This window comes from Neofelis nebulosa, chromosome 6 (genome assembly GCF_028018385.1).
Source record: "Neofelis nebulosa isolate mNeoNeb1 chromosome 6, mNeoNeb1.pri, whole genome shotgun sequence".
NCBI classification, from domain to species: domain Eukaryota; kingdom Metazoa; phylum Chordata; class Mammalia; order Carnivora; family Felidae; genus Neofelis; species Neofelis nebulosa.
In genome coordinates this window covers 93,783,469-93,809,301 of record NC_080787.1, presented here as the reverse complement: position 1 = coordinate 93,809,301, position 25,833 = coordinate 93,783,469, and the positions used below count along the sequence as shown (strand labels likewise).

At 39.0% G+C, this 25,833-nt stretch overlaps 1 long non-coding RNA gene across 1 annotated transcript in view; it reads right to left on the bottom strand.

The window, feature by feature from the left end:
* LOC131514603 (uncharacterized) overlaps nt 1–22,376 on the bottom strand; it is a 34,892-nt gene extending 12,516 nt beyond the window's left edge. The window contains exon 1 of the long non-coding RNA XR_009263161.1: nt 22,289–22,376. This is a non-coding gene — a long non-coding RNA (uncharacterized LOC131514603). The remainder of the gene's footprint in view (nt 1–22,288) is intronic.
* Between the last annotated feature and the right edge of the window lie 3,457 nt (nt 22,377–25,833).

Genomic DNA, 25,833 nt, shown 5'->3' with positions numbered 1-25,833 from the left:
AGTCACATTTCTGTAAAGGTTTGCATTGAAAGAGGCTTTATATGCAAGGAAAGTTTGGTCAAGGAACACAGAAGACCATTGAGGCCTCTCTACTCTGTCAGTACAATGGAAGACTGACTCAGAGCCCAATATCCTCATAAAGGTGCTTGTCAACTCGAGTAGGGCTCACTCATACAGGGTCACCTTTGGTGCTTAGTCCTGCCTCCACTGCATTCTTTTTTTTTTAATGTTTATTTATTTTTGAGAGAGAGAGAGAGAGCAAGCATGACTGGGGGTGGGACAGAGAGAGGGGGGGACACAGGACTTGAAGTGGATTCCAGGCTCTGCGCTGTCAACACAGAGCCCAACACGGGTCTTGAATTCACAAACCCCTCAGGACGAACCTTGAGATCATGACCTGAGATCATGAGTCTGACTAAGCCACCCAGGTGCCCCCTGCCTCCACTGCATTCTCATTGATCTACCACGTGCTGTTTTTCTATACTTTCCACCCTGGTGTTACATTGGCCCAAACACAGAATGCAGTTCGTTTCCTTGTTTCCACACACGTGCACGTGCACACACCGCATATACCATCTACTGACAAAAGACCCTTTTGGAATTAGCAGACTTTATTGAAGATTTGGGGCAGAAAGAGAGTGGCTTATATAACAGAAACTCAAACAACTTCACCTTAACATTTAGATGTCATAAACCCTTTGCCGTGCCCTGCCTATTTGCTTGCTTGTCTCTTATTTATACTCTCCCCTCTTCTCCTATTTTTCTGTCTTTCCATTGCTCCAAATTTCAAATGCAGAGCAGTTTAATCCTTTTGTTGTTTGTCTTCTGCCAGCTCTTGCTGACGTGGTTATACTTTTCAATTCAATCAGTTTATAAAATATTGTTTTCCAAAGCACTCACATCCTTCAAAGGAATTCTAACACTATTTTAAGGGATTGTTTTCCCAGTCTGCTCTAGTTAGAAATAAGATGAATATATTCACATGTTAAGATAATTAAGTGTAAAACAGACTGCCAAATGAGAAAATATATAGAAGATCCTTGAAATAGAAATGCACTAATTTGTTCATTCACCCAAGAAAATTTATGTGCTGGGTTATTCTGAAAATTGAAGAGATAGCAGGGAAAAGGAAAGCAAAGAAAGACCTTGCTGTCGTGGAGAGAAGACAAGCAATAAATCTACAAATAAATTAATACAGAGAATATGTCAGATAGTGACACATGTTATGAAACAAATGAAGGTGTGTACCAGAGAGTAATGGGGATATGTGGGTGGATATATGTGTGATATTTTATATGGGGTTCAGCAAAGCTCTGAAGGAAGTGAAGATGTAAGCCATGCCAACATCTGGCAGAAGATTCTGGGAAATGGAAATCGCAAATGCAAAGATCTAGAAGCAGGAGCATAATGGTTTTGTGTTCAAAGAATAGCAAGAAATTCAGAGTGACCAAAGCAGAGTAAGTGACAGATAAAATCAAAGTGTCCAATAGCCCCTTATCACATAGAGCCTTGTAGAGAAAGATTTTAGATTTTATTCCACATGAGATAGAAGCCATTGAAAGATTTTGAGCAGAGAAATGTCATGATATTAATTTTGTTTTGGTGTGGCTGTTGTGTGGAGACTAGATTGAAGGGGGTGGATAGGTGCAAGAGTGCAGAAACAGGGAGACAAGTTAAAAGATCACTGCAATAATGTGGCAAGAGATAAGACCAGCTTGGGCCAAGTCAACAGTGACGAAAGCATGAGAAGTGATCAAAACATAAGGCTGGGATTTTTCACTACATCGACTAGAAGGATGGAGTTGTTATACTGCAAGAAAAGCAGGTTTGGGGAAGAAGATGAAGAGCTCAGTTTGGGACACGTTAAATTTCAGAAGTCTGGAACACCAGTCAAAAGCTGTCAAGTGGGCAACTGTACACACTTCCAGAACTAAACAGGGAGGCTGGAACTGGATATATAGACTTGGGAATCATCACCATTTAAATGTTATTTAAAGGCACAGAAGACTAGATGAGATCACCCAAAGTGTGGTTCTAAGGATTGAGCCCACAAGAGACTCAAAAGATGTGGCCAGTATTGAACACAATCACCCATCATTCCACCAAATGAGACAGAGAAAAATATTCTTTAAGAACATTTTTCAGCAATAATTCTTTAATTTACCCTATTTTACAAGTGAAGAAATTTATGGTTGGGAATCTGGGAATATTTTTCTAAAAAAGATGCCAAGAAAAGGACTTCTCTGAAAAAAAATGGTTGAATTTATGAGAGAGGGTATAATTGGTAATGTAAATTTCTGAGGGGTTAGAAAAGATCAAATCCAAAGTGCAAGTACAGGGACTGGCTTTAGGATCAGAAGAGCTCCTCTACTGTTAGATTTAAATGCTAGAATAATAGTCCATTCGATAGATACACCATCCTTCCCCTATTGTTAAATGAACCTTCCTTCCCCACTTCTTATGCAGTGATAAGTGCTACAGTAGAGCTGGGCATAAAATCAATTAAAATTAATTAGAATGTATCCATTAGGATATTGCTGTAACAAATTCCAGAACAACAGCAACTTAAGCCAACTGGTTTATTGTCTCTTACTTAATAGTCTGAGCATCGACAGCCTGGGGCTGCTATGGCAGCTCCACAGGGTTTAAGACTGGAGCTCTTTCCATCCCACTGCTTGCCAGTCTCACATGTTGCTTCTCTTTTTGTGGTTTGAGATGGCCATTTCATCTCTATAATGACTAAAATCCAGAGAGCAAGAGGTGAGGGGCTGGGGGAGGGGAGGACATAAGCCACCTTTAAACAACCAGAAAGTGGCTCCAAGCATTGGGATCACATATCATTGGTCAGAACTTTGTTCCACAGGCACAGTATGGAGGCCAGAGATGTAACCTCCAGCTGAGTGGCTTATGTGCACAGCTCCATTCGGCATGGTGCTGCTGAAGAAGGAAGGATCCATGCCAGCCTGGGTGAAAGAAAAGGTCCAAGAAGTTATTGGCAAGACTGAGGTCTGAGCTGAGAACTTACTTTGAGAAAACAGCCTTGGATTTAAATAGTATTTTATTAATGACAAGTGATTTAATGGCAAGTGATTATTCAATACTATACCCATAGCAGCCCTGTTAGGTAAGCAGGGCAAATGCAATGATTCCTGTATTACAAATCAGGAAACAGAGACGGGTTAAATGATTTGATGAAGGTCATATGTTTAATACATGATCCTAAAATAAACCTATGTTTTCTGACTTCTCAAATCCAATGTTATTGCAGAGAACACAGCAAAATCTGACTAGTATCCAAATGGAATGGTGCTTAAGCAGAATTATGTCTTATTTCCAGATATTTTCTGCTTGGGAATTTTAGTTGCTTCAGCAATGTGGCATCCAAAATAACAGTCTCTTAAGTGTAAGTGGACTGAATGATAGAAATAAAAATAAATATCTATCTTTTGAGTTTAATTCATACTGAAAAAACATCCAGTCTTTTCCAAATGGTTTGCCTTGGGAGGGGAAGAAGGAGATTGGGGCAGCTGAGAGGTCCCGGTGATGAGTCATGGCTCCCTGCCCTGGCTGACTGCTTCTGTTCAGTGTGAGTCACTTCTTTGCACAGATGACTCTTGCTGCCAACCGCTGTCCTCTAGGGAGGCTATGGCTGTGGGTACCAATGTGTGAGCATCGCTTTCACACCTTCCATAAGCAGAGACTCAGTGGCAGCTGCTATGTGCAATATAACATTGGCTCTGACTGCTTTCGTAAACTCTTTATTTCAGTAGTGTCTTGGGTCCTGAAAACCTTGCAGGCAAAAGAGTTTTTTTAAGCAGCTATCATTTATCCTCTTTTTTGAGGTGGGGTTTCAGTGTGCAGAGTTTCTACCTTCTTGTGGGGTCCTCACTTCATATGACACATCAGTGTATGGGTGGCCTTTTGTAGCCCACACTTAGTATTTTTTATGAGTACTATTGCTTCCAAAATAAAAGACAAACTTTTACCCAGTTTCACAATTTTTTTTGCAATAATCAAAAAGAATGAAACCCAAATCTATCTTGGGATGTGTATGCTTCAGCTTCCTTTAGAAGAATGTACAATAATAGCCTTACTCCTGGACCCCAAATTCTCCATGTGCTTTTTTTCATCTTCTGCTTAAGAGTTTACAGTTTAGAAAGTCCTTTCTTTGTGATATGATATATATCAGAGAATATTTATTCAAATGGATAGAGAGATCCATGAAAATGGATTCAAAACACCGTAAAATGTGGCCAATGCTATGATTAATTCATGATTGAGAAATGATGGAGAAGATGACAAGGAAAAACAGAATGTAAGTCTGAGTTAACAGTCAGAATATCTTTTCGTCTGACACCTTATGGAGTTGAGAGAGAGCGTACCCCGAGAGTGGACTTTCCTTTTACTCAGTATAATTTTTGCATTATGGTAACATCTGTCAAACTCTCTTCTCCCCTTTGCTTTTCTTTTATTAATATAGGGATATGGTATATTTTCACAGAGGGAAGGGAAGAGCTGCCAGTGTATGGGTGCCCCCTCCCCATCATCTCCAGTACAAAGAATCTTAAAGAAAATCCCATGCGCATCCCCTAACTTTTGTTCTAACCAAGGGATATGATGGGAAGGGACACCGTTGTAATCTAGGAGAAGCATGGGTTTCCTGTCAAAAGAACTTGAAATCAAATGAAGGCTTTCCATCTGCTGCAAAATGCTCATTTCCTTGTGGGTATGTTTTTCCTCCCCTTCACTTTGGTGTCACACTCTAGGGACTGCTGTGGTCATTATTACCGTCATCATCATTGCGGGACATGCAAGACCTCACAGATCCCTTGATCTTTATACCTTGTCCCCAAGGGAGGATATGGTTTTCCTCCTTTCTGTCATTGGCCAGCTCTCCTCCTCAGGTAATAAATAAGGTCACAAAGCTGGTCAGCAGCTGCTCTCTCTCTATTTGTCACAACTAGTTGGGTTCTTTCTTCTGTCCCATTTGGCTGGAGACCTTCGCTCACCCCTCACTTCCTTTCTTATCAGACTTCACTGCTTCAAAATTCTCTTGGCCAATACAGAAATTCTCCCAGATTCTACAGTGTTTTATTATTTTTGACTCAAAGCTCAGAAAAAGTAGGTGATTTTTAGATTAAATTTGCTAAAGATAATGATAATGAAAGTATTTTTCAGAAAAATGAAAAACATTTTCAGAAACTTCATTCGTTTTTCATCATCCGTTTCCTAGTGATTTTTAATAAGGCCTAAATTTTCAAAGCAATTGACCAATTACGTCTTACATCCAGAAATAGTAGTATTTAGTTTAATTACCAAATCCAACATGTAGGTCTGCTGAGTTAGCACTTACTGGAATTTTAAAAATTACCAATTCATGATTTTGTGTTATTATCCAAAGACAGTTTTCAAGAGTTCTCCTTAGGAAGAAAATACCATATGATTTCACTTATATGTGGAATCTAAAAAAACAAAACAAATGAACAAACAACCGAAGAAACAGACGCATAAATACAGAGAACAAACCAGAGGTTGCCAGAGGGGAAGGACATGGGGTGGGGGATGGGTGAAATAGGTGAAGGGGATTAGAAGGTACAAAGTAAATAAGTCACAGAGATGAAAAGTGCAGCATGGGAAATATACTCAAAAAAAAAATAATTTTCTTTAGTTACTAGATCGATAGCTTGTAACTTTCTACGGATTTATGTATATGTCCCTAATACTTATAAATGGAAATATTTTTTTCTTCATTTAATATAGGAACAGAGTGTTAATCACATAAGGCTATTTTAACTCTGTTGCAATCTCATATTTTATTCACCCCTATATTTTCCTTCAATTCAACTCACCATCTTAAATGTTGGCCTCTCAGAAGTATTTGTCAATGATTTATATATTTGACATATATATTTACATATATAGCTGGTCTGAAGAAGGCAGGTAATTGATGTTCTTTGCAGCCTGTGTCTGATGCTATCTCAGGTACATACAGTCTTCTCATGGCTGTTGTTTCTTGTCACCTAGGACTCAGCTCAGACATTACCTGCTCGAGGAGGCCTTCCTTCTGCATCCAATCCAGCTAAAGGAGTCTCTGGTCCCCTGCCTCCATGTGCTCTTTGTTATCATTCTGATTTATTTTCTTCATGATCCTAATTTCTTTCTGATAGTATCTTGCTTCTTGTTATTTATGGGAAGCTCTCAGCTACAGTGAGCTATATTATCCATTTAATTATCTGTTTTGTCATCATTATGTCCTCAGTGCCTATAATGGTGCCTGACACAAAGAGGGTGTGCAATAAAGAAGTATTGAAAGAATATGTATTCTAAGTTGCTGTTAGGACCAAGGTCACAGAAAAAAAACATAGAACTGGCACAAAATTAGAAGAGAGGGAACCTCTCCCAAGCTAATGATATTGGATAATTCTTTACAAGCCACACTATTGTGCACCACAAGAGCAAAATCATTTCCTGTCCTATCTGTAGTCACCACTTTTAAAAGAAAATGGGACACTAATTAAAATTGTTATGCCTGAAAAGAAGTGGAGAAAAATCACTTTTAAAATAACAATTTTCTAGTTTATTTACTTTTTATTTTTGAGAAAGAGCACAAACAGGAGAGCAGTAGTGAGAAGGAGAGACAGAATCCCCAGCAGGCTCCATGCTATCAGTGCAGAACCTGATGTGAGGCTTGAATTCATGAACTGTGAGATCGTGACCTGAGCTGAGATCAAGAGTCCGATGCTTAACCGACTGAGCCACCCAGGTGTTCCCAAATAACAATTTTTACAAAGAGGAGAGGGGCACCTGTATGACAGTCAGTTGAGTGTCCACCTCTTGATTTCAGCTCAGGTCATGATCCCAGGGTCATGAGATCAAGCCCCTCATCAGTCTCTGCACTGAGTGCGAGCCTGTTTGGGATTCTCTGTCTCTCCCTCTGGCCCTCTCCCACACTCACATGCTATCTCTCTCTCAAATCAATCAATCAATAGAGAAGAAAATGAGGAGGAGATGGTATTCCTGAAGTGGTTAAAGAGTTGACATAAGTATTTTAAGAAGACTATAAATGATTTTTTTAAGTAAAGATTATTTTTATCCCTTTAACTTTCACTGGGGGAAATTTCATTTTGAAGCAGATCCTCACAAATCATAATTTAAATCCTACACACACAAGGACCCTTCTGTTTCCTTTGTCAGGTTCCATTAACCCTTTGGAGGGCTGGGGAGACCTTCACACTTGGTCGTGGCTCTCCTTTCTCCTTTCCCAATGGCACTGCCCTCTTCCTGGGACAGAGATGGCCATGCTGAGCAGGCAAGTACCACCTGGAAAGAGAACACACACTGAGTAGCGCTAGGTCCAAGTATAAAGGAAGTTGGAGAAGACTAGGATCCAGTCTGAAGGAGAGCTAGAAGACAGAGAAAGCCAGCAGGAGACTATACCTCATTTTTGTTCTTAACCTTTTACTCAAGGGTAATATTGTCAGAGAAAGTCCTAAATCAGGTGTATAAGAAGATGAACTTTTACAGACAGAGCACCCCTATACCATGCCTGGAAACAGAGCATGTATGACCAGTGTCCCGGAAGTTCTCCTTATGGCCCCTTCCTGTCACTAACCCTCCTCACCAAGGGTAACCACTCTCCTGTTTTGCTTAGTTTTATACTTTAAATAAATGGAATTATGCAGGATGTATTATTTGGGGTCTGGCTTCTTTCATTCTCTATCACGTTTATGAGATTCATTCACATTTGTCATGTATTATGTTTGTTCCTTCTTGCTGCTGTGCAGTGTTCCGTTGATGAACACAGCACATCTCATTCATTCTGCTGCTGACAGGCAATTGAATAGTTTCCTTCCTTGGAGAAGGGGGTGGGGGGCTATTCTGAATAGTCTGTTATAAACATTCTAGTACATCTCTTTTGATGAAAGTATGCACATACACACATACATTCCTGCTGGAGATAGAGCTAAGAGCAGGATTTCTGGGTCATAGGGTGTGCATATGTTCAGATTTAGCAGATGAGCCAGTTTCCAGAGTGGTTATAAGTATTTCCACTCACACCAGTAACACACGAGCATTTTAGTTCCTCTACCTCCTCCCAATATTTGGCATTTTCTGTTTGTTTTCATTTTTAACCATTGTGGTGGATATTCAATGAATGTGTTTTAATTTCTATTTCCTTGAGGTTACCTTGTTTTTAATTGCTCCAGTCACAAAGTTTTGGTATTATGTCCTATACTGAACCCAAAAGTGAGCTACCCAGGAGATTATACACAGAATGAGACAGGCCAAATTCATTCCAAGACAGAAAGGTTAAAGGTTCTTGGACTCAGAACCAAAAAGAAAAAATAAAAGAGGGCAGCAAGGTTACTTCTGAATCAACTTCACTTTTCCCCCGCAGTTCATCCGACAAGGCAGAACCCATCTTTTCAGATAAAGTAACTCTCTATTCTATCTAAGAAAAAGAAGAGTCGACTAAAACAATCTTCAGTCTTCACTAGAGAAATGGCTACATAAATACTAGACTATAAAATTCAGAAGAATAGTTTCATGATGGACAGATATGCGACAGACTTTGTCCTCATACTTATGACCATTCTAAAGTACCCAGAAATTCACAAATTAATGTCCTTGATAAGCCTCAGAAATCACAGTTCTCATTAACATCTCTCCAGGAGTAAAGCGAAGAGATATTTAATCACCACTGCTTGTTTGTTCCTGCCTTTCTCTTTGGCTAATGTGTCAAATTATGGGCCGAACTCATTTGAGGAAGCCAGATGGAAATACAGAACATTGTAGCCGAAATTCTGAGGCTACCCAAAGAATCACGACATTTGGTTTCTGCTTCTTAGAGACAAGCAGTGGGGCTGGATTTTGTGTCTTTGTAAGGGTCCTGCCTCAGAAGTCACGGGCTGGTCAAAAGTCTTTTCACTTTAAAAATCCATTAAAGTGTTGCAATTATACAAGTTTTTTCCATGGGAGAAGCTGGGCAAAGCATACACAGGGCCTCTCTCTTTTGGCAACTTCTTGTGGGCAACAGATATTTCAAAATGAAATTTAAACATCCTAAATGTCCGTCTTCTAAGACAGAGAATCCATAAAAATAAATCTCTTTAGATTTCCAACAGATATAAAAGTGTTCTGCAATTTTAACAGCAATCACGTGCATTCCTTTAGTGTAGGCATAGTAGAGAAACTCCCATCCAAAATGCCTCTTAAAAGATTTTTACACAAGTTGGAAGCATTGGTGCACTAAGCTGTGATGATACTGGAGCACGATGTCGCAAGTGCTCTGGTTTAATGATGCATATATGATAGTGATTTTCACCGCTTTATTTCTCCAACATGAAATTGCCACTTAGCTTTCATAAAAATTTTAATGAAAAAAATAAGAACATAATCAAATAGTCTGCAAACAAATCAGCAAACTAGTTGGATATAATGGCCTGCGGTAGGTCAACTATGTTAGCCTCACATAAGAAAGATAAATAGAATTATTTCTAAACTCCCATGAGAGGCTGATTGAACAGGAAAATACAACCAAATTATTCATCCACCTCCTTTAGCTTCTAAATTATTGCCAATTTTAGTCCTTCCGACTTAACTTTAAAAATAAATGACCAGATTTTTAAGTGTGAAATAGGAAGAAATTAAACACTTAACAACTTTAATTGCTTCAATTAAAACTGAGAATAAAATAATGAAGATTATGCATTTAGATTTCCCTGTGACCATAATATGAGAGTTTTCTTTTTATAAGCTGTAAAGGAAAACAGAAAACTTTTGAGAAATTAATTATGCTTTACTGATTTTTAACACATGAATTTTTCTTCAGGAATAATCTGCTATGTCTCTTTGTAGAGCTTGCTTTCCTGGAGACTCTCACACATCTTTTTTTTTTTTTTTTTCCCCAACAGATACTTGTTTTCAGTGAGGAAAGGCAAAAAGGAAATAAACAAAGAACGAGTGATTAAGTAAATGCCTCAGTGTAGATAAGCACCTCATAAAAAGTGATAAATATACCAGACATCAGGATGATTTAGTGGAAATGTTATGCATATTGTAAAACATATGTGAATTTATCCATAGGATAAAATAGAGTGAACGAAAGCTAAATATTCCCACCAGGTAAATAATACATGTGAAGTTGGATAATGCAAACAAATGCTAAATATGCATAAAACATAACCAACTAAATACATATTTACTTAAGAGGTCCCATAGAAATGTATGCTATTCACTAATATTCATATAATATTAGTATGGAACATATTAAAGGGCATTTGGTCACACATACCAAACATGCAAAGACTATGATGAGTGTTATATATCAGCTAATGTTAGCTTTTCACAAAGGAATGTGAGACCCCAAGAGAGGTAATTAGACATCATGGTAGAAGGAGGTGACTGGAGCATTATCTTACAAAGGAAGTAATACTTGTGGCAATATGATAAAGTTATGAACACACTTGCTCTCAGAGTCAAACAGTAGGAGCCTCAATCAATACAGTGACCTTGAAGCACTGATGGAAGCAAATTATTTTTAGGTAAGACTGAAAGAACCACGATGTGTATTTAATGTCACTTTCATTAGAGGAAACTTGCATTTCTTTGCTTTGAATGCTGCATATGTAACTAAATTTAAGGCTCACTTACTCTTTTATTCATTCATTCACACATTTGCTCATTCACTCAACAGCAGTGAACAAAATGACAGAAATCCCTGTACTGTGAGGACAGTAAACAAGTGGATAGTAAGTCCTACAACATAGTATGTCAGATGGGGAAAATAAAGCAGGAGGGAAAGTGGAAAGGGGATGGTTTGCAATTAAAATAAGGTCAAGGAAGTTGCAATCTGTGAGGCAAATGGAAGAAGAGGGAGGGAGCCTGGCAGCTCTCTCAGGGAGTAATGTTCTAAGTAGAGGGAACAGCAAGTGCAAAGAGCTTGTGATGGGAGAAACCCGATGTGTGTGAGGAACCGCACTGGGGGTGGGGGGCAGTGGGGCTGGAGTAGACTGAGAAGCAGAGATACGGAGGACAGAAGAGTAATGCTTATGTGGTATAGTGCATTTGAAAGGCTTCAGCTTTCACCCTAAGATGGAAGAATATGTTCTCTCATGGAAAGCAGCAGGTGGGCTGGTGGCGAGGGACAACTTAGCTGGAGAGAAAAATTAGGGGGGGGGGGGCAGTGGAGACCATGGCTGGTTAATCTGGTTTTATTCTGTTTGAAAGCTTATCAGTTATCCCTAAATCTACCTTCATGGGGATGAGTGAAATCATAAACCAGGGGTCCAATTAGGAGATGTGAGTTCCATTCCCAACCAGGACACTGATACCTTTCTGCCACTTCCCTATAGCCACAGGATTCTTTGGTTCCTCCTTCATTTTTGTACAGTAGAATATTGTGGGCAGGTGGACTTTCTTTCCCCCGTGGATTTTTAGTGGCCTCCCACGTAGAAACATTAACAGACAGCAAGCAAATATATCACGCTTGCCATATTTCTTCACCCAGACATACCGGCAGATTTTATGTTGATGAAATAGAACTTAAAGATATTATTTCATTAAAGTTGAGTTGCTGTGCACTTTCGCTCCCTCTGCTGGTCGTGAGGAATGTGAATAACCACAACTCTTAACATTGCTCTGCTAGAACAGTTCAAGAGCCACCTGCCAGATGTGGTGTTGCCATGGTTTAAGCTAGAGGAGACAGAAAAGCGAGCAAGTAGTGCGTATTTAGGCAAACAAGCCCACGAAGGAAAGATTCATTCTCTGACCTGCTCATGATAGAGCTGTGGAATCATGTGGAGCCTCAGGGCACCAGGAACTTAGGGGCAGAGTCAGGTCTTGGAGAAATGTATTCAGTGCTCCTCATAAGTAAGAAAACCTCACGGGTAGTGCGACTGTGCTGTTAACAAAGAGTTAACGTAGCTTTATTTGGAGGGCCCCTTTCTTGTGAGCTGATCATAACTTCAAGGTAATAACTGGTGGGAAGGAGTTTCTCTTGATGTTCGTTTTTTAATATGTTAGTAGGGCAATAAAATTGTAGGTTAAGGTCATTTCAATTATTCTCTGACCTCATTTAATGACCACTTGGATTGGATCTTAAAAATATAGTTCCATAAAAATAAGCGGAGTCCTAGAGTTTTTCTTGGGTTTTAATGCGTTTGCTCTGTGAGACCAGAAGGAAGTCATCACCACCAGCAAAGCATTTATTGTCAAGTCTTGTGTGTGCCTGGTGTGACCTGAGGACATGTGCCAAATTAAATAAAAGAAGCTTTGACATCATTTGGGAAGAAATTAACTTGTATCCTTATTGTTTTAATAGGTCAAACATTCCCTACTCCCTCCCATCCAATGACTTACACCAACAATAAAAGCAGATCCATTGAACACACATCACACTTCCTGGGAAAGCAACAAAGACAAGACTTGCATCAGTCAGGGTCTTTGCGCAGTGTTTGTGGCTCTTTTTATCTCTACAGGAGGCAGAGGACTGGAGGAGCTCCCGCTTCCATCCTCCATCCTGCAGGTGACCTACGGGTCGTGTTGATGCAAGTGGTGAAGGAGAAGAAAATGCCTGACCCTCATTTCTTGACAGCACTGCTGGCTTCAGGAGTGATGGCATTGTTCTCATCAGTCACATGGTATGTTTTGCCTTCTTCCTTGTATGACAGTTTTATATATATATATATATATATATATATATATATATGCTTTTCTTATCCAATTTCTTGGTTATAAACTCACCATCTGAGTGACTCGCCAAGTGAGTTATAAACTCACTTAGGTCTGATACAATGTCTTATTCCATACAGCCCCTAGTATGCACTAGTTTCCCAGAAGAGAGGTTGAATAGCTAAAAAGTTATTTACTCAGTTGTAAATAAATGTTTGCTGAATGAGAGAATTAATAAAGTTATTCATGTGAGACTTTTCCAAAGTATACCAGAAGTTATGGATTGCCTTTAATCAATAATAATGATATTATTATTAATAGCTACATGCGGTAAGCATTTGTAATATGTCATGGACTGTGCTCAACTTTACAAATACTCTCGCACTTACCCATATAGTTGGATGAAGTAGGTCACAGTTATTTATCTCCATTTCACAGGTGGGAAAAATGAGGCTTAAAGAGATTAAATGACTTGCTCAGGGCTAGTCAGCTAAGGACTGTGCCACAACCCATTTACATCTTCCTGGATTATTGTCTTATGAAATGACTTGGCCCTATGGGGCAGTGGTATCAGGAAAATGGGGTCTCGTTCTACTAACCTGAAACTGCTTGAAACCCCATTCCAAAACAGAACAATCAAGGATCATAGTAGCAACTAGAGTATGAATATCTTTGGATTTATAGGGATCCAAATATCTGGAATGCCTTCTAAGGGACTTTTATCACATGTTCACTCATTTAATAAAAATATCTTGCTGCAGATAAAGTGCTGCAGATACAGAGATGGTAGCGACACCTCAACTCTAATGATTCAACAATTAGAATTACAATCCAGTATGCTAAGGGCTTAATTCGAGGTGTGTAAGAGGCACCACGACAGCTTAGAGCAGGCAGCACGAAACTCTCCCTGAGGCTGGTCTAGACAGCCTTCTCAGGGAAGAGGACATTGGAGAGGTGTTTCAAAGGGCAGCTGAGAAGGAAGGAGGGGAGGAGAGGGAGGCACACTGACAGAGGACCAGCGTGGGGAAAGGCAAACATGTGTCCATAAAATAGAAGTTGTCTCCCCTAAACTCCCCATTCAGTTCACACTTTTAGCCATCCTTGGTGAATGCAGTGCAGTATGTATTTTGTAAGGATACTCAAGAACCCCAGGTGCAGAGTGCTTTCTCGGATAAGAAGGCTTTTTTTTCTTTTTTTCATTGAAAAACCCATACAACTACATATAAAATGTCTTGCTAAAGGCAAAATAAGGAATTGTTGAATGTTGGTGGATTGATTGAGACTGGTTACCAAAGTTGGCTAGAATACTTTGTAGAGGGGTCAGTATGAGAGCCCTTCCTGTGCCGTTGGTCTCAAAAGAAGCAGGTGAGAACAGGTAAATGGCACTGAACAAATGCATCCTCCCATGCCAATCTCAATACAAGAACAACAACCACATATATGTCTTTGAAAGAGTTATCGGGATGTTATGAAATAGCAAATGCTAACATTTATTTTTTGGCTACTGTGAAGCAGTAAATGCAAACTAAAATCCCTATGGCCTCTCTCTCAGTTTCTTGAGAATAGCCTCTATACTGATTTAAACCTTTGGAGTTGGCAGAATAGGAAAAGTACAGTTTTTAAAGATAATTAGCTATGATTTTAATGTTTCTTTTCCCTGTCACCTGTAATTAAAAATGCATATTTATTATTCTTTTGTATTTAAAGGTATGCTAAAAGCTGATATAGATTAGATAGATAGATAGATAGATGATAGATAGATAGATATCTCCTTGGACTAATGTTTGAAGTTTCTTTGTAAAGCCTGTGAAATCTGACTGCCCTATTTCCACATTATTTAGATACCCTTTCCTGCCCATAACTTTAATTGCCCATTAATATTATTTTTAAACATACCTTTTTTCATATTAGAGATGAATACTGCCTTAAATGGAAATGCATGCATAACCTGTTATGATCTCTACATGAGATCATATCCATGTGAGCCAGACCTTAGTTCAGCATGTGTTAGGGTGATGTATATCAATTTCACCATGCTCTGGTCAAAACATTTCCTGGACATCGTTCTCACTTCAGATGATAATTAGCAAAGCATCAGATTGTTTATTCCCTTATAAATTATTAAACATCAGTGAATCAGGAAACTATTTCTCAAATTGTATTTATAGGTATTTATTTTCTGAAAGGCTCTAACCATAAGATTTTCTATGTGATAATTATTAGTATAATTTCTTTGCGGAAAGACTATTTGCTGCACATTTAACACTAAGTAGTGTAAATAATGTGTAGATTGTAGGCTGTATGGATTTTTAGTAAATGTTAAGTCTAATTTCCCTTAACAAGTCTAGTTGAAAAAAGCACGTTTCAATTGATAAAAGAATATGCCACTTTCATTCTTCTCTGGCAAGTCAAAGGGCTTGTCCATTTTCTTGACATTCTATTTACTTAAAAGAGTTTATCTAAAGGGAAAGAGCAAGGTTGCAGGCAGCTTAGAACAATGTTGTAATTGTCACTAATTAAGTGCCCTCAGCTGTGTCTATACTGGGCCACTGTTTACTTGCCTTACACATACTCAGCTGTAGGTAGCCACACTAAAAATTCCTCCACTTATTACTTTCCTTTCCGTTTTCATCTCTATGTGGTGAAATATTGACAAATATGTCACATTTGACTTTCACACTTTGTTTTGTGAGTAGGTAAATTGATGATGCAACTAGTCTCCCTTACTTTGAATTATCTGTATAAAATATGGGTTGCAGTTGGAGGACACTGGCAGTTGCTCATGGACTTGACTGATGAAATGTTTCTGAGGAGCAGAAATGTAGCAAAATTGTCCTTACAGTATGCAGACATGTTCTCAAAAATCCTCTTTATAGCCATGGCAAGCAATGCCCAAAGCCGGCTGGAAATTGAGCCAGCATCCAACCACCAACAAAGTTAACTGTGACTTACAGACCTAATCCCTTACTGGGATCTATTTAGCATCATATTTTAACCACTGAAGCTTTCAGCCTTAGAGACCTGTAGGAGTTAATTTTTGCCACCTTGAACAATTCTTAAGCTTTTTTTTTTTGGCCTTAGCTGCCATGTCTGTACAAAAAAATAAGGAGAGACTAGACCACTATCCTCAAATTTTAATGCACAGGTGAATCTTCTGGGTATCATTAATTCACATTTGGATTTGAGAAGCCTACAGTGAAGGTGGAGAGTCCACATTGGTTCCCAGATGCTGATCCATGAATGCCAAGGAGCTAGCTGATTTCTAGTGAGTTCCTCAACTCTGACATTCTCTCATAGGATCTTTGCTTGTGAAATATGCTTTATCCCAGATTGAGTGATAAATGCGCATTTCACTGATTCTTTGGGGGGGGGGATATCATGTTATACATCATCTTATACTGTCAGTGAACAAGATAATGAAATAGCAACTGAATTTAACTTTGGACTGTTTTCTGAAGTCTTTAAATTCATAAATGTACAATAATTGTAACTGTAGAAATTGAATACCAAAACTGTGTGCTCATGATTGTATCACTAAATACTAAATGGCAGAAAAGTAGACAGCATCTTCATTATCATTACCATTTCAGAACTTCCCAGGGCTGTATGAGGTACCTATCAGTGTTAGCTATTTCACTTCCTTCATTGTCGATACAAATGCATTTTGAGAATAGAACGAGCTTTTGAATATTTATTTCTGAAATGTTTCATGGATTTCATTTTGATGCATTGATTTTCTTCAAGATACCCAGAACTCTGGACATCTTAAATTTTTCTGCAGTTTTGCCTCTGGCCACATTTCTCCCATATACCACAATACCACTCCACTCAAGCTCCCCAAAATCAAATTAGGTGGAATTTTATTGAAGAGAACTCTCCTTCTGGAGTCTTTTTATTGGATTCAATTGAACAGGTAGGTTTCTAAGAAGAGCAGAAATACACTCACAAAATTTAAAAGCCTCTATACTTCTTGTTTCTTGGGATATTTTAGCATCTGCACTCAATTTCAAAATCAGCTTGCCTATTTCATATTCTTAACAATTTTATAAACCTTGAACAACATTTATCCGTCTTGCTCTCTTGGTTTTATTGTACCAACTGCTAAGTGATGGTATGGAGAATTTTAATAGAAATATTCATTTCACATTTTTCTTTAAGAGATTAAATGCAGCAGGGGCAAATATTTTTTAAAAAGTGTTTCCAATGTTGTTCAAAGCGTAATATGAAAGGCTAGAGTAAGGGTTTATGCAGATAATGCATTCATGACTGAACTATTTGTATATTAAATATGGTCATGGGATATAAATTAACTTAAGCTCTTGAAATTTATAGATGAATTCAAAAATGTAAATCTTCTCAGAAAAAAGCTATTTATCTCATCCGTTTGTATGGTAATTGATGGTTCATAATGAAATAATCTGATGCACAGAGTCCAGCTAAATTAGTCTGCCCATAATGCACTATCTTGAAGTGACTTCACATTCTCATTAGAGCCTTTCTAATTTCTAAAGCAAAATTAATGCAATTAGTGATCAAATCAATACATATTGATCATGAGTTTCTTCAATATGGCATGAAAATATCAGGTCAAAAATAAAGAGCTTTTTTAAATCATGGAATTAATATAAGAAATTTAACTTATGAAAAAAAAAACCCAGCTTTCTGCTATTTTCCACAGTAGCTATTGTTTATGAGAAAGTAGCAATATTACTTTTACCATTGTTTGGGTGAAATTCAACATAATGTGCTATGCCCCCAACCCTTCCCCCCAACACATCAATACTGTATTCATTGTCCATATGGATTTTTCTCCCCATAAATATCCAAAAGCAAATTTTTTCCTCATGGTGCAGAATTTCAGATGACTAATTACTCAAAAGCATTTCTTTCTTTTCACATGCAAATGTAAGCAAGATTCCAAGGAGAAGTACACCCCCCACAACCTCTCGACCCAGTAAATGTACCAGTGTTGGAGTGGGCTGCAGTTAAATGTATGCAGGAAGGAACTTGAGGCCCAGAATAAAAAATCAAAACACATTTGTGGAAATCAAGAGACTGTTGCTTTTCTACATACTAATCAGCTTATTTCAGTGTGAAATAAAATACTTCCAAGAAAAGAAAAAAAAAAAAAAAACACCTCAGTCCCTGGAGTCCCTTCCATGCCCACCCAAATGGATTCTGAGATGAGTTCAACTGGTGTCTATGGAGGTTGTGAGGGCAAATTAGGGGTGGACTATCTCAGCCGTTCAACTTCTGGTTCTAAAAGTCACCAGATTGTGTAGATTGTGGAGGAAATTTCTGAGTAAACTCAGAGAAAGGGATCATAGTGTTGGGTCACGTCTACCTTTGAGATTTTCCAAAGGCTAAGCTGGAGAGACCTGATCCAAGGCCGTAAGACTATGGACAATAGCCATGGCCACAAGCCACTTTTCCTAGGTCTTATTTCATGACGGTATTTCGAGAAGTTTTGTGACTTGTGAATAAATTCCCTTTTTTGTCTGTGATAAAATTAAATTGCTTTGTTTTAAGAAAGGTAATTAATTTGAAGTTTCTCCTGCAATTTTTACACCATATGAACATGAATAAAGCTTTTCATGGCATGTAAATTTATAAACTGTGATTATGGAAATGAATGGCAGTGACAGGTGTACATTTTATTTTGTTTGCAGACTAGTCCCATTTACTTGAAAGTGATTTCACAGATTTTGGGTAAAGTTCAGACACGTTTTCACTGGTATGAAACTCTGGTGCTTCTGATGAAGCAACCTGGCAGAATTGATTTAATATCCTCACCAATGTCACAGTTCTTGAAATTAGAGAGTGTTTTGGTGAAAATAACGGATTTGTATTTGCCAAATCATTTTTTAATTCTCCTGAGGGAAACAGTATATATGTTTATAGTGTTTCTAGAATAGTATTTTAGAACAATATTTCCCTAAATGCGTTCTATGGTCGCTAGCCCTGTGTGATGCTTTGGTGAAAAAAAAATGATTCTATGGATAAATATGAAATTTGGAAATGCTTCATAGACTTCAACAGTTTTCAGGAATTTACAGTGCACATTAGCATAACAAAAGCTCTGAGAAGCCCTGCAGTAAAGAAACCTATTTAATGTTTATTTAGCTCAGCCTTTCCAAATTAACTTGGCACTCAGGTTTTTAGTATTTCTTCTTCTAAAATCTACCAATGTCCCTTTGGATCTACTTTGGGATACTTTGATTTTGATTTGGTAAGTGGCAGGGAAGTTATAAAATCTGAATTCTGGGAATATGCTGAACGACAATAGCCACTTCACATTTGATTTTGGCCATCAGGAGACAGCTGGCAAATCCAGTTCATGAAAATACTTCTCTACCCAATATTAATGTCTTGTTCCTCAACCTGAGATAGTTCAATCAAATCAGCACTTTAAAAATCCACTAAGACTGGGGCGCCTGGGTGGCTCAGTCGGTTAAGCGTCCAAATTCAACTCAGGTTATGATCTCGCAGGTCTGTGAGTTTGAGCCCCGCGTCGGGCTCTGGGCTGATGGCTTGGAGCCTGGAGCCTGCTTCTGATTCTGTGTCTCCCTCTCTGCCCCTCCCCCGTTCATGCTCTGTCTCTCTCTGTCTCAAAAATAAATAAACGTTAAAAAAATTTTTTAACCGGAAGATGGCGGCGTAGGAGGACGCTGGGCTCACCGCGCGTCCTGCTAATCACTTAGATTCCACCTACACCTGCCTAAAGAACCCAGAAAACCGCCAGAGGATTAGCAGAACGGAGTCTCCGGAGCCAAGCGCAGACGAGAGGCCCACGGAAGAGGATGACATGATATTATACATGGAAAATCCGATAGACTCCACCAAAAGTCTGCTAGAACTGATACATGAATTCAGCAAAGTTGCCGGATACAAAATTAATGTACAGAAATCAGTTGCATTCTTATACACGAACAATGAAGCAACAGAAAGACAAATAAAGAAACTGATCCCATTCACAATTGCACCAAGAAGCATAAAATACCTAGGAATAAATCTAACCAAAGATGTAAAAGATCTGTATGCTGAAAACTATAGAAAGCTTATGCAGGTAATTGAAGAAGATATAAAGAAATGGAAAGACATTCCCTGCTCATGGATTGGAAGAATAAATATTGTCAAAATGTCAATACTACCCAAAGCTATCTACACATTCAATGCAATCCCAATCAAAATTGCACCAGCATTCTTCTCGAAACTAGAACAAGCAATCCTAAAATTCATATGGAACCACAAAAGGCCCCGAATAGCCAAAGTAATTTTGAAGAAGAAGACCAAAGCAGGAGGCATCACAATGCCAGACTTTAGCCTCTACTACAAAGCTGTCATCATCAAGACAGCATGGTATTGGCATAAAAACAGACACATAGACCAATGGAATCGAATAGAAACCCCAGAACTAGACCCACAAACGTATGGCCAACTCATTTTTGACAAAGCAGGAAAGAACATCCAATGGAAAAAAGACAGTCTCTTTAACAAATGGTGCTGGGAGAACTGGACAGCAACATGCAGAAGGTTGAAACTAGACCACTTTCTCACACCATTCACAAAAATAAACTCAAAATGGATAAAGGACCTGAATGTGAGACAGGAAACCATCAAAACCTTAGAGGAGAAAGCAGGAAAAGACCTCTCTGACCTCAGCCGTAGCAATCTCTTACTCGGCACATCCCCAAAGGCAAGGGAATTAAAAGCAAAAGTGAATTACTGGGACCTTATGAAGATAAAAAGCTTCTGCACAGCAAAGGAAACAACCAACAAAACTAAAAGGCAACCAACGGAATGGGAAAAGATATTTGCAAATGACACATCGGACAAAGGGCTAATATCCAAAATCTATAAAGAGCTCATCAAACTCCACACCCGAAAAACAAATAACCCAGTGAAGAAATGGGCAGAAAACATGAATAGACACTTCTCTAAAGAAGACATCCGGATGGCCAACAGGCACATGAAAAGATGTTCAACGTCGCTCCTCATCAGGGAAATACAAATCAAAACCACACTCAGATACCACCTCACACCAGTCAGAGTGGCCAAAATGAAGAAATCAGGAGACTATAGATGCTGGAGAGGATGTGGAGAAACGGGAACCCTCTTGCACTGTTGGTGGGAATGCAAATTGGTGCAGCCGCTCTGGAAAGCAGTGTGGAGGTTCCTCAGAAAATTAAAAATAGACCTACCCTATGACCCAGCAATAGCACTGCTAGGAATATATCCAAGGGATACAGGAGTACTGATGCATAGGGGCACTTGTACCCCAATGTTTATAGCAGCACTCTCAACAATCGCCAAATTATGGAAAGAGCCTAAATGTCCATCAGCTGATGAATGGATAAAGAAATTGTGGTTTATATACACAATGGAATACTACGTGGCAATGAGAAAGAATGAAATATGGCCTTTTGTAGCAACGTGGATGGAACTGGAGAGTTTGATGCTAAGTGAAATAAGCCATACAGAGAAAGACAGATACCATATGGTTTCACTCTTATGTGGATCCTGAGAAACGTAACAGAAACCCATGGGGGAGGGGAAGGGAAAAAAAAAAAAAGAGGTTAGAGTGGGAGAGAGCCAAAGCATAAGAGACTGTTAAAAACTGAGAACAAACTGAGGGTTGATGGGGAGTGGGAGGGAGGGCAGGGTGGGTGATGGGTATTGAGGAGGGCACCTTTTGGGATGAGCACTGGGTGTTGTATGGAAACCAATTTGACAGTAAATTTCATATATTAAAAAATAAAAAAAGAAAAAAAAAAGAAAAAAAAAAATTTTTTAAAAATCCACTAAGACTGACAATAATCTTTACCTGTACCACCTATTCTCTAATCTCCCATTTTCTGAGGAAAATATAAAATAGCTCTTAAAAGAAATTAAGTAATACATACTCATTATAGAGAATACAGATAAGTAAATGGGAGAAAAAAATTCCCTATGATCACTACAAATGTATTAATGTATATTTCTCCTGTGTTTTTATTTGAATAGAACTATGTATTCAATTGCATTTGGTACATACTATTTCATAACCTATTTTGTTTCACTCAGCAATACACAGTGTATACGTTTCCATGTCATTCATCGTTTTTTTATAGCGTCATCGTTTTTTTATTGTGCTCATGTGCTATACCTTTTAAATGTTTATTTATTTCGAGAGACAGGGAGAGCAGGGGAGAATCAGAGAGAGAATCCCAAGCAGGCTCTGTGCTGTCAGCATGGAAGCTAACATGGGGCTCAATCCCACAAATCGTGAGATTATGACCTGAACCCAAATGAAGCGTTGGATGCTTAACCAACTGAGCCACCCAAGAGCCCCATACCATATGTTTTAGAAGGTACAAAACATACAGTGAGTAAAGAGCCATGTGTTGAAGCACTCCTGTGTGCTCCTGTTAGGTATCAAGCAGGGCAGGTCCTGTGCAGACATCACTGCGTTGCTGCAGGGGCTGAGGGATGCAAGGAGGTCTGTTCCTCCTGGGGGCGAATCCCTCCCTCAGTAGGGGGAGATCAAAGACCAAGCAGAAGCTGAGCACACTGTCAGAGTCGCGCCCCCCCCCCCCCCCCGTCCCCTTCTCCCTAGCTCATCTTCCCAAACACCTACCCTGGCATGGCTCTCCTTGTAAGTGCATCTTCCTCACAGGTCGGAGGTGACATTCACCTTAGAGATGGTCTCTGCAGTGCAGAGCAAGCACTGCCCTCCCCTCACAGTCCTTCAGTGCAGGATAGTCAGTGTCTCTGCCTATTATGACGTCTGGGATGATCAGAGCACCAGCCAAACCCACCAGCCAGCTAAAGCTGCTCTGGAGATGCCTGGTGGCTACTCTATACCAGAAGCCCCCATGGATTCCCCAGGATTGGACCTTGGTTTCTGGTCAAGCTCTGGAAACCTGTGTCCTGTTGCTGTGGGCTCTGATCTTGCAATGCCCTTGGCAGGAGCTAAGGGTGGTACCAATTTGATTTGATTTGATATTTAAAATTACTCCTTGTGGACACGCTGTGCACACTTATGCCCAAGGTTACAAGAATGCTTGCAGTAAGACAGGGGGATATAGAACAGTTAAACGGGGGGACATATAACGAGATTTTCAGAGGAAATGGAAACCAAAACTCATTATCTTTTTGAAAAAGTTTTCTCTAAAGACTCCAGTCTGAATTAAATGCTCCCTTATTTACATTTCCCAACTATTTTGCACATTCCTATGATTCCTGCCACCCTATAGTGTTTGCCTATCCGTCATTGTCCAGGCATGTGAACAACTGAAGAAGATACCACCCTGTCTTATTTGCTTATTTTTAAATTTTTATAATCCAGCAGAGACCCTAGACGCTAGTTGTGGAGTAGGGAGCTTGGGCTCTTATTCCAGCTTAGAGAAGTGGTTAAAAGCACAGACCCTAGAGTTCAGGTCTCAATCTCTCTCTGCTTGGGTTTCCCCATCTTAAAAATGTAGATGATGATAGTACCTGCTATTCTGAGTACTATTCCGAGTAATAATGGTTATTCTGAGTAATAATGAGTTTGTATTGATAAGGCACTGCAAATAATGTCGTATGGCTATCAATTTAATTGTAGTCATACCAAATTGCTACTGAAGCCTCTGGTTCTTTACAGGTACAAGTGAGATATATTGGAAGTGACCAGCACAGAACCTGAAACATGCTACAAGCTAGGTGGATACTTTCCGGGCCACACTTACAACCATTGTGTCTGCTCGTGAAAGTTTTAGATGGGGCAAGAACGACAGTACCTACACTAAAGATGTGCCCTTCAGCAACTTCTTGGGCCTCTTGCTTCCCAGCCCTCTTTCCTGCACATCTGTAGTTGGTCATGCAGCTGGCTACGTCAGTTAGGTTAAACCACCAGGTTGTTGTGGTCGCTTCTCGTGAAAGGAGAGATCAGAAAATGTATGTGTGTTGGGTGGGAGTACTCATGTTAAAAGAGTAGGAAATGCTCAACCATGTCTTCCCTGAACCCTTTCTCTCATAAGCCGTGACACTCTGTAACGTAGGCAAGACAAGAAATTACAGTGGGGTCTTCAGATGGGAGATGCGAAGGAGGCCCATTTTTAATGGCATTGAAATAAGAGGTGAGCCTAAACCCATCATTGCTTATTTATGGCTGTAGTTATTTCTCTCTGGTACATCCCAGAGGGTTACTTTCTGTTGTTAATTGGAACTTCTAAGCCGTTTTTATTTACAAAGTGTTTTACAGTCATTGGTATTGATGACTTATAATTCCCCCATGAGTTAGGTGTCAGGATGAGGCATTGACACAGGCTCCACTCTCAGGAAGCTGAGACGTGAGGGTGGATAAATCTGCCGGCCTCCTCCCACACAGCAGCCATGGGGTCCTGATTTGCTTTGTTGTGGCTTGTCGGAGGCATATTACCTTCTCCATGTGCTCTGATAGTAGCTAAGATCAGATTCCTGGATAAAGGGTCTTTACAGGAGGGACGGAGAGAAATAGCAACATGGCACGCTTATTTTGATTTTTAAAGAAGTAAGACAAATAACTGCCCGTTTATTGTTAAATTTGTAGTGCCAGTCATGACAAGCATAAGGATAGTAACACTTTTGCCAGCAGGGTGCTTATCTGTTTTACTAGTTCAGAAGGACTTGATTGATGTGAAAGGCCAAGGTCTCAGTGAAGATAATTTAGCCATTTCCATACAGTTTATGCTTGTGTTAGTTGTATCCTGCAGGGGAGTCCCAGGGGGTGGTTTCCCTGACCTCCCCTCTAAAAGGTAACACATAGGAGATTCCTGAAGGAACCATCGTCTAACAAGACTAATGATGGCTTCCATGCCTATTATCATTCAGAGACGTAGAAAGAGGCTTTAGAAATGCAGTTTCACATTCCTCCCTTGATGTTCCACATGATCTATTAAGGCGTTATGTGGCAGATAAATTAATCATTAAAAACTTACTGTTAAGTCTTTACAAATAATAACCAGGTGTACCTTGATTATCTTTGATCTCAGTATATATTTTTTCTGTCACTAAACAGATGATACATGGCAGTTGGTTTTACTGACAACTTTTCTGAGCGACTCAAAGAAAGAAGGCTATTTTCCTCCAGCGCTTTTTTTTTTTTGCCCCCCCCCCCCCACTTTAAGTTAGAAGGGCTACAAAGAAGTTTTTCACTCAGTAATAGCTCATGACAGCCAGGATCACTTTTTCATATTGCTTTTCTGGGATGTTAGTATGAAGCCTCTCCCCTGTTTATTATTCCAGCCACCCTCCCATTTGATTTATTTCTCCCACTCACTGCTACTTAGTATTTAAAAGTTCTGACCAAGGGACATGCTCCACATCTTGTGCGCATTAGGTATTCCGTGATACACTGGATTCCACTTAATGCCATCACTTTGGATTGACGTGGATTTTTTTAATATAATGTGTTTTTCGTCACATTAACCACTTCCAGAGCTAACATTTTCTACATTCCAAAAAAGAAAAAAAATGATAATATGAAATAATACAAATGCAATAATCAAGGTATATATATATATATATATATATATATATATATATATAAATGATTAAATCATTCTTAAATGATTTAATATGCTTCTGGGGAAGCTCATGTTAATAGAAATTGTTTGAGTAACTGATAGATTCAGGAACAGCACCAGGAATGTGGTGACGGAGATGAGTGGTAACAGGAGAGGAAAAGGTGTCCTTCTGTAGGCAGTGGGTTTTATAAAGCTTAAGGCAGGAAGTTTTGTTCAAATTCTTGTTCACACCACAGATTGCTACAATCTACTCCATTAAGTAACGCATGCTTTTTATTTACAAAGTATTTTTATTGCCTCAGTTTAAATATCTTAAAAAGGTATTTTTATTACCTCAGTTTAGAGACGTAAAAATTTTAATTTGGCATTTCAAAAATTCCTTCAAAAATCTCTTCTTTGGAGATGTGTGATCTCCTTTTGTATTTTTTTCAATACCTTCAGTAAGGACTGCTTTATGGTTACGTATCAAAAGATGGGGATTACTTGGGAGGGGGAACTAAAATTCTTTTTCTGATCTGTTAAATACAATATATGTGAAAAGGGTATCTCTATTTCCTCTGAATTCTGGGAAATTGATAATGATATGCATTTTTACTTTTTAAAAGTTTATGTAGAACATGATTAATAGGAAGCA